The 16,774-nt window shown below is 48.1% G+C and overlaps 1 long non-coding RNA gene across 1 annotated transcript in view; it reads right to left on the reverse strand.

The window, feature by feature from the left end:
- Nucleotides 1–4,350: 4,350 nt before the first annotated feature.
- The window catches only part of LOC144805554 (uncharacterized), an 87,711-nt gene continuing 75,287 nt past the window's right edge, over nt 4,351–16,774 (reverse strand). Inside the window, exon 4 of the long non-coding RNA XR_013605540.1 lies at nt 4,351–6,056. This is a non-coding gene — a long non-coding RNA (uncharacterized LOC144805554). The remainder of the gene's footprint in view (nt 6,057–16,774) is intronic.

Below are 16,774 nucleotides of genomic sequence, written 5' to 3' on the forward strand. Positions count from 1 at the left end.
ACTTGGACATAGCCTATTGCTTGGGTCAGGCGATTGGCATGAGTGTAGAACTACAGTGCATTGCCATGATTGGGTCTATATGGTTCTCTAAAGATACCCGAGCATGGTTAATGAACAAGCTATTCGATGGCTCTCGCCTTTTAAGCAAGAAAGTGGACTATGCCCCAGGCAGATTCCTTGGGTCTGTCTGCCTCCGCCACGCAATTTCATCACAAATCTCGTCCCCTTTTGGCTACAGTAGGGTTTTTCAATACTGCCAGCGCCAGACCCTGCCGCAAACCCAACAGGTCTCCCAGTTCTTTCAAAGCCATGGCACATAAAGGCAAAGTCTGGGACATCATGCCACTGAGGGACCTGCTGCTACAACTGGTGCAGCTGCAAAACCTCTTTGTGTCCCTCCAGACACTTACTCACCCTATTGTAGGCCGTACCCAACATTTTCTCCAGTGAATTAGATTATGCCAGTGGCAGATCCCTCTCTCTATTCCACCCAGACTTAACAGTGGCGACGGATGTATCACTTCTGGGATGGGAAGGCCATATGGGAGACAGAGACTAGGGAACCCTCGTCACCGGCAGAGACCCAACTCCACAACAAGCTGTTGGAGTTGCAAGCATTTCACTTGGCGGTGAATGTCTTCCGGCCCACCATCACAGGATGGCTGGTGCAACTTCTCACAGACAAGACAGTCAATGACGATGGTCTCATCAGGAAGAGTCACACTTGAACTTGTTTGACAGCGAGCCGAGGATTCACTGGCTGCAGTTGTTTGGTCTGACGAACGGGAGCTGGAACTGCTTAGTTGAATTTGACTTCCTCCCAGGTACGCTGCCCAGAGATACAGAAGAATCCTTACTCGGTTGTATTGAATATTGTTGAGAAGCATATTGGAGAAGCGGCGATCTACCATCCTGATGAGACCATGGTAATTAAATGGAACGGTTGAAACATTGACTATACAGGGACTATTTCATATAAATTATATCTTCTATGAATCGCCTTTGCTTAACTTGTATTGTGCAAAAGCATTTGCACCCCTGTTTCTGTGAGCAAAATGTGGATCGGACTGTTTTATCATCAAATCACTTTCATCTTAAGCACTGCGCAGTCATCACTCAACGTTTTATATATACACTTGATGCTGAGAACACAATTAGAATTTTTGGAAATGAAAAGGCCTCATCTGAATTCTAATCTTAATGAAAATGGTGAATTAATATCTGCCCAGGGCCTGCATATGTGATACAGACCTGTGAGATAATGAACTCAGACCTCTGTAGTTGTTCACAGTGCACATGGGAAGTGCTTTTATACGTCTACGCTTGTCACTTCTGGAGCAGAATGACGGCGACACTGAGCTGCATGATGTCTCCTACTGCGTGCAGCAGGACTGCTTTAAAGTTTGAGGATCCACTCTGGCGTGTGGGGAATATTCACAAGGTAAGGAATCTCCAGGTAAAGGAGTATCCACCAGAAAGAGCGTTACCGAAGGCAAGTAACTGGTTTGTTATGTTTTCCTGCTGTTGTATATTATGTATAGGGCTCCCGGTTTTCCGTATTTACACATATAAATACAGACGGAAATATTTTTTTCCTTTGTCTGTATTTGTATGTAGAAGCAGAAAAATACGAGTAAAAAAGTACATTTTGCCGCGCTGCAGCCTTTGTTCAGAGTTGCCGTGCCCTGCTCAGATTCTGGGGATTCCTTCCAGTGACGTGGCTTCCTTTCAGTGACGTACTGTTGACCTATTGGCTCAGGGTCTTCAAGTGACCCTGAGCCAATCCCGGTTGTTTACAAGCATCACCGTGCGGGCGTGCTAATACCACCAGCTCCTCCGCCGTTAGCCTGCGCCAGCTCCAGCTCCTTCTATTTGCACTTTGTGGGTACGTGTATGTGCCCTTAAAAGCCGCTCCTGCCTCTCTCTGCCCTCTGCAGCCTCGGGCTCCTGCCCTCCCGCCCCCACCCACGCAGCACTAGCTGTTCGCATCCCCTTACAGAGTCATCTTAGTTACTGTGATGCAAAAAAGTAAACGTTCCTTTGTAAACCTTATGCTTCATCTGCATCCATTGCCTGGGAAATGTGTTTTAAAAAAAAATGTTGTCAGAATCCAGATCGATTCCCTTAAAAGCCGCTCCTGCCTCTCTCTGACCTCTACAGCCTCGGGTTCCGGCCCTCCCGCCCCCACCCACGTAGCACCAGCTGTTCGCATCCCCTTACAGAGTCACCTTAGTTACTGTGATGCAAAAACAAAGTAAACGTTCCTTTGTAAACAACCTAAAACGGCACAACTTAACTATCAACGTGATATGGGTAGGATTTGTAAGATATATTAACAGCGCTTAGAAACCAAGCCTACACAGAAGCGATATCGGGCAAATGACACACTTTAGCTTTCTTTTTTTCAAGTTTCTTCAATTAATGCCTCATTGCTCCATTAATCACCAGAAGCTGGAGCTGATCCCCCTTTATGACCTTATGCTTCATCTGCATCCATTGCCTGGGAAATGTGCTTTAAACAAAAATGTTGTTAGAATCAACAGATCATGTATCGATGATGGATTATTTGGATAATGTGGCAAAATTCATAACTATGCAGAAAGTGAAGCAGCCATGTAATCACATAATTCCAACTAGTAGTTCTTTGCCGTGACTTGAAAAAGACCCAATCCTGATTGATGAAGCAGTCGGTTTCTCTGTACTTGAATAAAGGGAAGCATTTTCAGAACCCCTTGTCCTCTGCTGTCTGGGAATGATTCATATTCAGGCTGCACTGAGCTGCATCTAGGCGATTTACCACTGGTAAGCCATTCAATGCAGGCGGTTGACTGGCAGCGTGGGCTCAGGGAGAGGAAGTACTACCTTAGGCTTAGGCCTCTCGAGAAACAGAACTGCAGGCTGCAATTCCCATTTTAGGAGATGCAGTTCTCTCGTTGCGTTTAGGCCCCTGTCAAGGCATTTATTTATTTATGCGTTTTTATATAGCGCAGACTTTACCCGAGGGTGTCAGAGCGCTTCACAATAGGAACAGTAACATTACAAGAGCAAATGTTACGTTACATGAGGAAAAGGACAATTGTGCAAGTAACTCCAGTAACCAAGATACAAGATGAGGTAGCAACCGGTACGTTACAAGCCAGAAAGAGCCTCAATGTCTGCAAAGTCTCTTGAAATGCACATGTGCTTGTACTACAATGGCAACGTTTTCAGATGAATGTATTGTGTTGCCCAATAACAACCCGACACTGGCGTGCATTGTCAATTTAAATAAATGCGGAAAAATACTAGCTGTAGTGGCGTTTTTTGCGTGTGGCAAAAATAAATGTGGATAAATACAGAAAAAATGCCCAAAAAATAAATATGGATAAATACAGACGGAAATGGTCAAAAAATAAAGAGCACTGGTGTTTCTCCCCCAGTGTGGATTCTCACATGTGCAGTGAGACCAGATTTACGGCTGAAACACTTGTGGCATTCAGAGCACTGATAAGGTTTTTCTCCAGTGTGGGTTCTTATATGCTGAGTGAGACTGCGTTTTTCACTGAAACATTTCTTGCATTCAGTGCACTGATAAGGATTTTTCCCAGTGTGGGTCCAAGTATGTTTAGTGAGTCTTCTTTTGTCATAGAAACATTTCTGGCATTCAGAGCACTGATAAGGTTTTTCCCCAGTGTGGGTTCTTATATGATGAGTGAGACGGTTTTTATCACTGAAACATTTGTCACATTCAATGCACTGATAAGGTTTTTCCCCAGTGTGGGTCCTAGTATGTTTAGTGAGTAGTCCTTTGAAACAGAAAAATTTCGGGCATTCAGAGCACTGATAAGGTTTTTCCCCAGTGTGGGTTTTTATGTGCACCGTGAGCCTGTTTCTGTCAATGAAACATTTCTGGCATTCAGAGCACTGATAAGGTTTTTCCCCAGTGTGGAATCTCAAATGTGCAGTTAGAAGTGATTTAAGTTTGAAATGTTTTGGGCATTCAGAGCACTGATAAGGGTTTTCCACAGAGTGGGTTAATGCATGTCGATATAGACTCCGTTTGATACTAAACCTTTTCTGGCATTCAGAGCACTGATAAGGTTTTTCCCCAGTGTGGATTCTCATATGCTCAGTGAGATAAGATTTACTGCTGAAACTTTTTGGGCACACTGAGCACTGAGAGAGGTTTTTCCCAGTGTGGATTATCATATGCTCAGTGAGATAAGATTTACTGCTGAAACTTTTTGGGCACACTGAGCACTGAGAGAGGTTTTTCCCAGTGTGGATTCTCATATGTTCAGTGAGACTAGATTTACAGCTGAAACCTTTTTGGCATTCAGAGCACTGGTAAGGTTTTTCCACACAGTGGGTTAATGCATGTCGATAAAGAAACGCTTTGATACTAAACCTTTCCTGGCATTCAGAGCACTGATAAGGTTTTTCCCCAGTGTGGATTCTCATATGTTCAGTGAGATGAGATTTACAGCTGAAACTTTTTGGGCATTCAGAGCACTGATGCTTTTCCCCAGTGTGGATTCTCACATGCGCAGTGAGACTATATTTATGGCTGAAACATTTTTGGCATTCAGAGCACTGATAAGGTTTTTCCCCAGTGTGGATTCTTATATGCTCAGTGAGATAATATTTACTGCTGAAACTTTTTTGGCATTCAGAGCACTGAGAGAGGTTTTTCCCAGTGTGCATTCTCTCAAATTCAGTGAGATGAGATTGATGGCTGAATCTTTTTTGGCACAGGTAACTTATTTCTCCAACTTGGGTTATTTTGCTTTGATTGAGGCGGGTTTGAACACTGAATTTGTTCTCACAGCACGTGTTTTTATAAGGTGTATTCCTACAGTTACATTTAGTTTTCTCTTGCTTATATGCCACGGTACGAGTGAACTCGATTTTAGAGTCGGGCTTGTTTAGATAATGTACAGTATTTATCTCTAAAAGAAATTGTGTGTAATCTTCTTAACACTTGAATTGAGCAAAATATGTCTGGATGCAGCCCTGTAACACCTGTCGAAATGTTTCTAGCAGATAATAGTCTTTTGGTTACAGCCTCTCCGGCAGCAACTTATTTTGTGACTGAAGTTTTTCTCAAATCTATTTGTATAGGTTCTTAGCAATGCAGGGATAAGGTGTTAGTCTGATATTTAATGATTAAACTGAGACGTACCTTTTTGCACTGGCGTAATGGCAGTAACTGAGAACATTAGAACATGCACAGTACTATTGTGGCTCACCAGTCACAGAACATCAGTTAATTTTACCCTTTCTAAGTTTGGTGTAAGGTGTAGTTCTGAAGATGAGGATTTATTTACATTAGCTATAGCGCAACGGTGCTCATTTAATCAGTTTTTACATATCACTCCTGCACAACAGAATGTTTAGGTGATTTACATAGAATTTCAGAGCAGTACACATTAAAAAGGAAACAATCTGAGATGGTCATGAAAACAATAAAGTGGTGGATTTTTAAGGTTTTCGCCAGAGTGAGCAGAGTGGGTCGAGGTGTTATATCCCGAGGCAGATAGTCTCAAACTTGTGTAACTGGTTAAAAACGGTTGTTGAACGAAGGTGATTTTCCAATCTTTTGGTTGTTAACGTGTCAGCTTCGAAGTCTTCTTTCAGTGTCTTTTCTTTGATGGTTTGCAGAAGAAACATTTAGTTATATCTTTCTTTTATGCAGTGTGTGCTTCCTCTCTGGAATTACATGATGCTTTAGATCATGCGTGCTTTAGATGAACGTTATTCTGTCATGCTGAGGCAAATTTGTCTTTCTGATAATATTTCAGATGAGGATGTTGTGATTGGTCTTTCTGGGATTATTTCTGATGCTGTGTGCACAGATATGACTTTGCTCTGGGTTAATGAAATGCAAAATTAGAGACTTCACTTACAGGTATAGTACTTTCCTCAGCTCATACTTCCTCCCCACACCTAGATTTTGGAAATTGTTTAAACTTAGAATGCTGGATGTCCTTCAGTTTTTCAAAATAATCCTTCTTATGGCACTAACATTCAGTTGCCTGGTGTTAAATCTTGCTTTCTTCGTCCGTAATTTCAATCACCTGTAGTATTAAAATTAAATAGTTAATACATAATACATGTAAATTTCCCCAAAAATAATTTACAAGCCATATCAATGCAGAATTGCAGAATTTTGAAAATGTTGACCTGTTCTTCAGACAGAGCAGAGTGTAGAATGGTAGCCTGAGAGTACTTGGACGTAGGAGTGAGGATTTGTAGAAATTCCAACATTTTATTATGCTCACAAAGGATACATGTACCCTATGGACTTGTAACATAGAATCCCAAAGCAGAAATTAAAGTCATATGGACTGGCACCAAACAGATATTTAAAAAAGAATACTATTAATTAATTTTTAATGTAGATTTTTGAGATGGGAATTTCCTCTCCACGGACAACAGGTGTTTTCCCCTGCCCTGAGTTACCAACTACTTGTATCTGGTATCCTGACTTTTGAGTTCTGGCCTCTGCCGCACGCAAATCTATTGTATGTTGCAAGGACTATGCCTAGACCTATCCCTCAACTATGGTCCACAGTATGAATCAAGGGCACTTAAATTAAGGCGTACTTTCATGTGTTAATTTTATTCCACCTGATTATCAGTTGTTAGGTTGTTTACCCCCGTTATCTGGGGATTCGCCTGTATCGTTCACCCGCCGACATCTTTGAGGGCAATCATGGCAAGGTTCTCGCTGGCATCCGCGCCTCGGTGGGCTTCTGGAAACACCTTCCACTAGCCCCCATCGGGCGAGTAGCCCTGGCAAAAATTATCATTGTCCCTCGCTTACTGTATTATTTCACCAACCTCCCGGTCGTGCGCCTCAGACGTTTTTTCCGCGAACTGGACTCGTTGCGCCGCACCCTTATATGGGGAAATGGTCGGCATAGAATAGCCCTCGCCAAACTTCGACTATCCACCACACAGGGGGGCCTGGGTGCCCCAGACTTCGAATCGCACTTCCTAGCAGCGCAACTTCAGTGGCTCTCGTATTGGACGGCGGGAAGACATTCTGGGGAGACTCATACAGCGCACGGCCCCATCCCGGAACTCTGTCGGCTGCTGCTCGCTGGCATCAAACCCTGCCGGACCTACCCCTTGCAGGTGTCCGTGGCCCGCCAATGTATGTTGCGAATTCACCGCATGGCAACGAGGACGACTTGCTACCCCCCACGGCTGCCACTAGCGGGGTGGCCACGGGGCGTCTCCTACTTTACGAGCGCCATGGTAGGCACATGGACGGACTCGGAGGTCACGGAGGCGGCTGCACTATTTGAGGAGGGCCAGCTTCGCCCGTTCGCACAACTTATGGAGGACCTTGGCCTCCCCCCAGGGCAGTTCCTGACACATCCCCAACACATCGACGGCTATCGCCCACATGGTGATCTAACGGTCAGTGAGCCCGCAACACACCCCGTAATACACACTATCCTCTACATGGGGAGCGGAAGACACCTAGTCACTTGGTTGTACAAGTCCATCCGGGAACTTACACACAAGCCGCTACTCACTCTTAGGACGGTGTGGGAGGACGAGATTGGGAGACAATTACATGACCGGGAGTGGGACAGAGCGCTGGAATTCCCAAAGAAGGTGTAGAGAAACACGTGGTTCAAAAACATACAATACTACATTTTACATAGGGCTTACCAGACCCCGGCACGCTTCCAGCGTTTCTATCCTGACACTCAGTTCTTACGCCCCAGATGTCACTCCCCGTACGCACACTTCCACGACATGTTCTAGGACTGCCCAACCCTTCAGCCCTACTTGTCAGCCATACTTGACTCCATTAGCACCCTCACAGGCCTCACCGACCTGCATTCCTGGGAGGCAGTCGCCCTGGGGACATTCCGCAGGCCAAAAAACACTCAAGGTGCAGTTCAGATATGCTGCGCTATCCTTGCTTCTAGCCAAAAGGAACATAGCCATGCAATGGCGCGCCAGCTGGACCCTCACTAGAGACGTGGGCGGGCGCAGTGAGAAAGTGGACTGCAGCGGAAGAGGATGCCCTTCGGGAGGAGGAAGCTAAAGGTCAGCGCAAGCGTCCTATCTCCCTAGAATGGGCCACCCTATCCCACGAATCTCTGTCAGATCACCAGCGTGATACCCCAAGCCCCTCCCAACACGCCCCGCGCCCCGGACGGCATCGATGCCCTCATAGGGAGTAATCGACATGCCCCCCCCGCACCCCCCCCCATTTCCGAATCCACCCCTCCGGCCTTCGCTCCGTTCTACCCCACTCTTCCCCCCCACGATTTTTTTACTCCGTAGATGCGCTCAGTGCAATTCGCCTGCTCTACTCCCTTGGCTCAGTCACATCCCTCCCCCCCCCCCCCTCCCCCTCCTCCCCAGTTAGTTAATTCCCCTCCGGGGCTTTCTCTTTTCTCTCTCCTCTCTCCCTCCCTTCGCAGGGACACTGCTCTCTTTACCAAGTTCCCTCATCCCACACATAGTCCCCCTGTTTCTTTCCCCCAAATTCTCCTTGCGCTCTAGCTACATCAGTTCTAAGCGGCCCATGCCCCTACTCCACGCGCCTGTGGAATATTGTATACATCTAACGGGCATGTCTGTACTATTGTATCACCTTTGCCGCATTATTATGTACTGTGAACATTATTTCCATTAACAAAAATCAATAAAAAGGTTTTACAAAAAAGAAAAAATCAGTTGTTAGGTTTTTCTGCACCTGGATGTATCAGGTGTAGAAAAACAGGACACCATTTTTTTCCAGACCGGAAAATTAGACTGAAAAGACGCACAAGACTCTGGGTGCAGCAGAAGCAGCCAAGAATTATCCTGTATTTTGTACTAACTGGGGGAAACCCACAATTCTTCCCTCTGTTAGAAAAGGCTTTCCACTTCCCTCCAATGCTTCACCCATATCCCCCCAACCAACCACATGCATATATCTACCACCTGCTTAAAACAAGTGGTAAATAAAAGAAGAAAAACACTATGAAATAGTGAATGGCATGTGGTTTGACAGGCAGGAGAATCTGTTCCTCGTGGCAACTACCCAGTCCATGGCGCCAAACTTGTGACTGCACGTTACTGGGGTAAATCTACCAAAAAACAATTACATGAGATTTTTCTGCCACTTCAGTACTGTGCAACTTCTAACAAGGGACTATGAGAGGTCTTGGAACGGTCCTGTGACCTGGAGGGTCACACCAAGTGTGCCTATATTTAAGGCAGAGGACTGTCATGGGTTTAACAGCTAGAGCGGTGGTGGCAATGCACCCTGTTGTAAGGATCAATAGCCTGATGAGATCTTTGCATCATGGTCAGTGGAGTGGCGTCCTGCTGACACACCCATGTAATGCTCCATTTCTATACCTGTGCCCAGACTTTGCGCTAACATCAAGTGCGTGTTTAGGGTGTTGGTGTGCGTAGCATAAATGCAATGTGAGAGTGCGACAGAGTAAACCGCGACAGAGTAAACCGCGACAGAGTAAACCGCGATAGAATAAACAGCATCTCCTGCCTGCCAGTTGTGTATACAGTGGGACCATCTAACCCTCTTTTATACTCTAGTTCAAAGTCCCCTGTTACCAAGTAATAATGTGCTCTACAAAGTACTCAGGTGCCTGCTGTACAACCAGGGATGGTGAGAGCCTGACAGTTTATCTAAGTTGAAGAGACATCACCTGCAGGCTGAATTACTTAATGGAGAAGCTGTGTACCTGTCCTGCAGAGCCTAGAACTGTGCCTAGAAGCCTGCCTGTCTGGTGAGAAAGGGAAGGGAGTTTGACTATCCAGCAGGAGGACAAGGCTGTCCTGGAAGAAGCAAGGTCAGACACATCCCTTTCATCTGTAGGGTGGGCCGGCAAGCCATCCAGCAGGACCAGCTAGTCTGAGGGACCCCGCTCCGCCAATACTCTCCCAACAGTTCAAGGCAGAAAATAAAACTTTACGACAACGTGATTGTTGAGGCCCAGTAGGACGATTGTGTGCTGCCAACATCCCCGTTCAAGGTTGCACTTGTCAAATTCCTAACACAACAGGGTCTGAATCTACTGACTTCCTGGAGAGCCCGTGTTGGGCTTTTAGCTGCTGAAATTTCTGACTGAATACAGCCCTACATCCAGGACAAAAGCACTCCACAAAAGCCTGCTGGTGGGTCACTGCTCTCTCGAGTCTTGGGGCGTGCCAGTCAAGTGTCGGGAAACAGGAAAGAGACCCAGACAAGACTGACTCATCCTGTGAAAGGGTAAGACGCTTACGACAGAGCATATACGCATTGGGGTGACTGGAGTGACAGAACTGCACCTATACTATATTCATGATACTCCTAAATGCCCCTTGAGGGGAAGAGGGGATCAGAACCGGACGCACCGGTCTGCAGCACATGGTAGTCTGGCATGCCTACACTATCTTTTCACCCAGACAGTCCATAAAGATGATTTTAGAGCCGCTACGCACATAGCAGTGGGAATCACAGACCATTCGCTGGTGGAGGTGAAACTCGATGGTCTGGTTGTGGACTTCATCCTACCCCCAAGTGTTGATCCATGATGTTTAAAAGACCAGGCGTACAAAGCTCGTTTGAGAGATCGAGCAGACTTCTATTTTAAGGAGAACGGGCGGCCTGCTGAATCAGCTTTCGTGCTATAGGATGAATTCAAGCCAGTGATCCTTGCGGACACGGACATTAAGGGGCCGGAAATACTGGGAGAGACTTCCTGAAGGACCTGACCCTGCCAATGCTAACGAATGAGGACTGAGACGCACTAGAGCAAGACCTGGCAGTAGACTAAATAAATAAGACAATAAGAACCTTGAAAACAGGACAAGCAACAAGGCCTAATGAGCTCCCGTTAGAATTATATACAAGCATGATGGATAAATTCAGGGAGTACCTCCAGTGTAGGTTTCAGACTGCCTGAAAATAAGGGTGTCTCCCAGAGGACCAAAGAATGTCTGAGGTGGTGGTCATCCCAAAAAAGGACGAACCAGCAACTGAGTTTGGGTCTTCTAGACCTCTCTACCTGCTTAATTTTGAGACTAAGGTCCTTGCGTAAGCCCTGGCGATCTGCCTGCGGATATTAATTACAACAGTGGTTCATCCTGATCAACCGGGCTTTATGTCACACCAGGGAACGCGCTTAACTCTCCGACACCTTAATGGAGTACCACATACAACCGGGGATTCCTTTGCTGAACCAGCGGCGCTGCTGTTAAGCTCTTGTATGTGGCCCCTCTAGCGTGAATGCACGTCAATAATACAGTCTCCCGAGTCTTTGCCGTCCGACATGGATGCTCCTTGCCTCCTATGCTCTTCACACGTGCGTGGGTTCGCCAGGACCTCTCATATGGTGTATTCCAGTTGATCAGGAGTGGGATGCAAGAATCTCCCTCTACGTTGACGTTTTGCTGTAGGACACGTATTCAGCCTTCTCGAGTGAACGAATCCTACACATTTTTACCATATTTAGAGATTATTCAGGATAGAAGATCAATTGGAAGAAGTCCTTAATATTCCTGCTGGAATCAGGGACCCTGCGGCTGCACTCTAGGTGCACAGTTCTTGTGGTACTACATGGCTTTAAATATTTAGGCGTGGGCGTGGCCAAGATGGTGGCGAGGCAGGATGATTCGCTCCTACGACAGCTGGGAAGCGCCAAAATCGGTGGCGGAGACCCGTCTGTCCCTACCTACCGTCGGTGGACTGATGACTGGCAGCGGGGGCCAAATACGGGCCGAAGAGATCCGAGTCCAGCGGCTGCATCACCAACGTGGCAGAAGCCTAACAACAGGGGCAGCCCGTGACGGAGACCGCAGAGGCCAGCTCTCAACACCGCGGCCTCTGCCCGCCTCGGCCATCTGCTGCACGGCGGGGGCCGCATTCCTAGTCGCGGACCCGTGGAACCCGTGGAGCCGGAGATTGGGAGCACAACACCCCTTGCGATACCTGGACCTGTGGAGCTGGGCCGGATTGGAGCCTATCACTAAGGCATTCCTAAAATCGCTCTTCAACACTCTCAGGGCTGACATACTGACAGTGAAGACGGATCTGAAGGCTGAGATGTGGGAAATACGCAGAGACGTAGATGAGGTGGGGGAGCGGGTCGCAACGCTGGATACCAAGCACGACTCCACCACGATGGAGGTGATAATGCTCCAACAGGAGATACTGAGGCTCCAAGATCAATAGCTGGATCTCCAAACGCACGTGGAGGACCTCGAGAACAGATCACGTCGACACAACATCCGGATCCCAGGGGTAAAGATGACGGAAGATACCAAAGATCTCTTTGCCTTCACACAGGGCCTCTTCCGCCATATCGTGGCTGTTGCTCAGGATGTGGAAATTGTCTTAGATAGAGCACACAGAGTCGGACCCCCGGGGGCGCCCAACAACACCCCGGCGGACATTTTAGTATGCCTGCAGGACTTCAAAACCAAGGAAGCCATTCTGACAAAGGCGAGAACCCTCCACCCTCTCTCCTATCAAGGTCACTCTCCTGTGCTGTACCAGGACCTAGCCCTAGTCACCCTAAAGCGCCGCAGGCAATTCCGCCTGGTGACGGACCACCTTAGACAACACAACATCACCTACTCCTGGGGGCACCCATTCCGTCTCATCTTCCGCTTTGATGGCAAGCTTCACCAGATGCGCTCTCTCACAGAGTCCTGTCAGCTGCTGGGCCGGACGGTGCCGGATGATGAGGACGATGATAGGCACAACGGCAGCCCTGGGCCCGAGATCACACCCTCAGGATGGCATAACCATAGTTGGAGGCGGTGAGTCCGAAAGCCGAATAAGGCAGATGTTGTGAGGGGGCAACAGGAGGCCCTCGCCTCCGCAGCCGATGCCCTGGACAGAACGAAACCTGGCACAGAGTAAGACACTTGCCATTATGTACCCTTGCTGCGATACTCTGATTTCTGGCGGATGGCGGGGGGACCTGGTCCTCTCCCCTTGGTCACGTTATGAGCCCTCACTCAACGACTGCCCGGCTCCTCCGGGTTGGTGGACTATACCCTAGAGACTGGGCTTTTCCTGCATTTTTGAACTTTTTGTTGTTGGCTGAGACATTAGTGCTACTGGAACTGTCTGGTTTTTTTTTTATGTTGGGTTTGGGTTTCCTCGTCCACCTCCCCTGGGTGCCCTTAACGAACTGTTCTGTTCTATACCGCCGGCCACTTTACGTTCCCTTCCACCTTAATAGGTTAGTGGCTGCACAACATGCCCAGCGCCATGCATTGCGTTTTTCCTCGATCCCAGATCTCTTATGGCGCACAATTCTCTTAAAGTCCTTACCCTTAACGTGCGCGGCCTGAACAACCCAATCAATCGCAGGGCTATACTACATTACCTTGAGCATTCTAAGGCGGATATATGCTTACTCCAAGAGACCCACCTCCTCTCCAAAGATCATCACAGATTGAAGGCTAGGGCATTCCCCATCCAGTTGTTCTCCTCCAACACCACAAAATCAGCAGGGGTGGCCATCCTAGTCACCCGATCTTTCTAGGGGAGGGTGCTACAGAAGCAAGCAGAGCTCAGGGGTCGCTTACTGACATACCAGTTTTTGTTGGGGGATGTGAGAAGTTGGCCTGGTAGGGGATGTTTCCAATTCTGGAACCACCTACTACCTGACCAAACAATCCCCTTATGGTGTCTGGTTGTAAGTCAACCTTATTAGACAAGCTATCCTAGGGGTAGCATGGACTAAGCAGCCTAAAGGCTTAACTTAAGAGGTCGTGTTAAGCGAGCTGTTTTACCACATACAATCCTGTAATACCAAATGAAAGGACACCACACAAGTATATATTATAAAAATATATGTGTTTATTACTAAAAACAATCCCCAGTATTCTTTATGAATAAAGGGGCACAAGCGTTAAATCAAAAGCACTGTTTAAACATACAAGTTGCACAATTATGGATGAGGGCGGGTGGCCACTCAAACCATATACTAAACAAGTGGTATAAGAAAGGCCACTCGAACAGTGGTTAGGCCTAGGGCCTAGGGAATCGCTGGGAGCAGTCAGGACAAGCAATGCTGAAGTCGGGAATGGCCCTCGGGATTCGGGAGATGTGCGGAAAGCGCACGCATGCACCAATGTTAACCAATGGTGCGTAAAAGTTGCAAAGTTAAAGTTTAAGGACACTTCCGCTGAACCTAGAGGAACAAAACTTAACACACAGACCCTAGAGGTGTGCACCAGTGTGGGAACACCGGCGGAGCAAAGTTACCTCACCCACAGGAAGTGGGTGCACAGGGTCGAAGAGGCGTCGGGTTTTGACACGCAGGTTCTTGGCGCTTGAAGCTGAAGACGCTGCAGGCGATGTGAAGGAGAAGTGTCCGGTGGATCCAAGGGTGGATCTGAAGGGGTGAAGACCTGAAAGCAGAGGGGACAGTGTTCAAAGTCACTGGCCAGTGACCACCGTGGAACCAGATTGGAACCAGGCAAAGTCGGGTGCAAACAGGTGATGAGGTGTTGCTTCTCTCTGCAGCCACGTGGACACGAAGAGGTCAAGGACGTCCAGGAGTCGATCACGAGCTGTCCCTCGAAGGCTCTAGCTGATGGCGGTGTCGGCAACTCGAGTGAAGCAAACAAGCCTTGGCTAATGCAAGCCACGGGGAAAGTGAAAAAGGCTTATTACTCGGACCAGCAAAGTCAGAGCGGGTACTCCTTTCTACAGGAGCGAGGGCAGGTCTGGAGCAACCAGACCCACAGTGTAAATCGTAGGTTTCGTCGCCAAGATGGCCGCTGACCACGTGACAAGCGGCCGGGATGGCGAGTCGAGTGGCACAAAGCAAAAGGGCCCCACGCAGATCGTGGAGATGCTGGAGGGCTGATCTTTAAAGTAAATGCTGCTCGATTGTGGGGCTTCTCAAACCCCAAAGCACAGAGTCGAGGGTGCCTCGGGTGCTGCGCAGTCAGCGTCTCGGGGGTCTTTCAAGATGTCCGCTCCCACGTCTCTCGGTGCCTCCACGGGTCCCTTCTTTGCAGGGACTGTGGATCGGGCTGGGAGAAGTCTGGGAAGCTGGGTCTTGTCAGGCTCTGCACTCGGGCTCCGGCGGGAGGCGGCGGCAAAGCAGATGTCGAGGTGCTGGGTGGTGCCTGTGTTCACAGGGTGGCCCCTCCTAGGCCACAAGGGAGATGCTCTTCAGTCTTCTGTTCATCAGAATGTCGAAGTCCAGTCGTCTTCTTAGTTTAAAGGTGATTTCAGGATGATCTGCTGTGCTAGGGCACTGCTCCCACTCTTATTCCAATCTGAGGGGTGGATCTCCTGCTAGGTCCCTCCCTATGGGTGGGACCAGGAAGGGGGGTGGTTACACCCCCTTTCCTTTGTCCAGGTCTCACTGGAGCTGGGGCTGGGCTGCCCCAGAACCGGTTTGACCGGATTATGCAAGGGGAAGCCTTGTGCTCCCCAGGCACTGTCTGGTTTCTTTCAAACCTCCCTGCTACAATACACTATCTCCTGTCTGGAGGGCGGTGACACCCTCCTGTGACAGGAAACCCTTTGTCCAGGCCCCATCTGCTGAGTTTCGGTCAACTGCAGGGGTCCAGACATTTGTCTGTGGCAGAGGCATCCATTTTGTGGATCTAAGGTCCTTTTTGAAATTAACCGCATTTAAGCAAAGTAACATGTCTTACCCCTCTAGAGGGGTGGAATGCTATCCCCGTCGCCAGAACTGGCGAGGGGATAGTATTCCAAATCGTATGACACCTTACACGACATGTTTTGATAAAGCCAAACCAAAGTTGCTATATAACCGCGAGGATTATAAGGCACTTAAGAGTATATGGTATGGCCCTATCCTGAAACAGCTTAGGGAGTTGTTCCCGACAGCTGCAGACAGGCTCAGCTCATGCTAGAGCTCCATCTCACATTAAACCACGCACTCTGCCTCCAGGATTGATGAGGCCTTCCATAGGAGTGGCTCACAGGTTAATATGTGTCCAGATATAGGTTTAGATATAGGTATACTATATCTAAGCAAGGGGTGCTTACACCACCTTACCCCAGCTGAGTGATCAGCCAGTTGTGTCAATTTAAGAACCAGCCAGGGGTGGCAAAAGATATACTGCAGCCCCTGGTAGGCCTTGTGGGCTCCTATGCCCTGGGCACCTATAGTGCATTATACAGGGGCTGACAAGGAGTCAATTTCCAATTGTGGTATGTACCTAGGGTACATGGAATCCATTTTACAGAGAGAGCAGATGGCCTGGGGCCCTGATTAGCAGGCAACCAGGTCAACTAAGTCAAAAAACCAGCTAAACACAGGCAAAAAATCTGGGGTAACCATAGTCAGGTAGCCACCTTCCTACATAACCCCCCCCAAACGAAAGGAGATAAGGCTATCCTTGGCCAGGTAAGCCTATATTGCCTGAGTGGCCATATAAGGAAGTACCTGCACTAGCATGGGTACCCCCTGTCTCATGGTCCACTAAGCAGTCCCTCACCCTTTGGGTATTAGAGGGTCTCCACCATAGGGAATCACTACCTTGGGTGTGTTTATGCAAAGTTAAAGGCTGGTTTGGATATGGAGTATTGAAGTGAGGCTCTACTAATTTAGGGCTTAGCTTCCTCCAATTATCTTCCACCATGTGTGCCTTTCTTTCTTTAACTGAGTTGCACTGTGCTCTCAGGGTCAACCTCTGGCTACCTAAAGCTGGAGGCTGGGTCCCTCTGTTTGGCTTGCTGGAGGGACAGTTCAGGTTTGGGCCCCTTGGGTCCCAGGTTTGGCTGTGCCCAACAGAATCCATCTGTGGGAGGTCCCTAACTGTTTTAAGGGGG

This window comes from Lissotriton helveticus (genome assembly GCF_964261635.1).
Source record: "Lissotriton helveticus chromosome 1_1 unlocalized genomic scaffold, aLisHel1.1 SUPER_1_unloc_14, whole genome shotgun sequence".
NCBI lineage: Eukaryota > Metazoa > Chordata > Amphibia > Caudata > Salamandridae > Lissotriton > Lissotriton helveticus.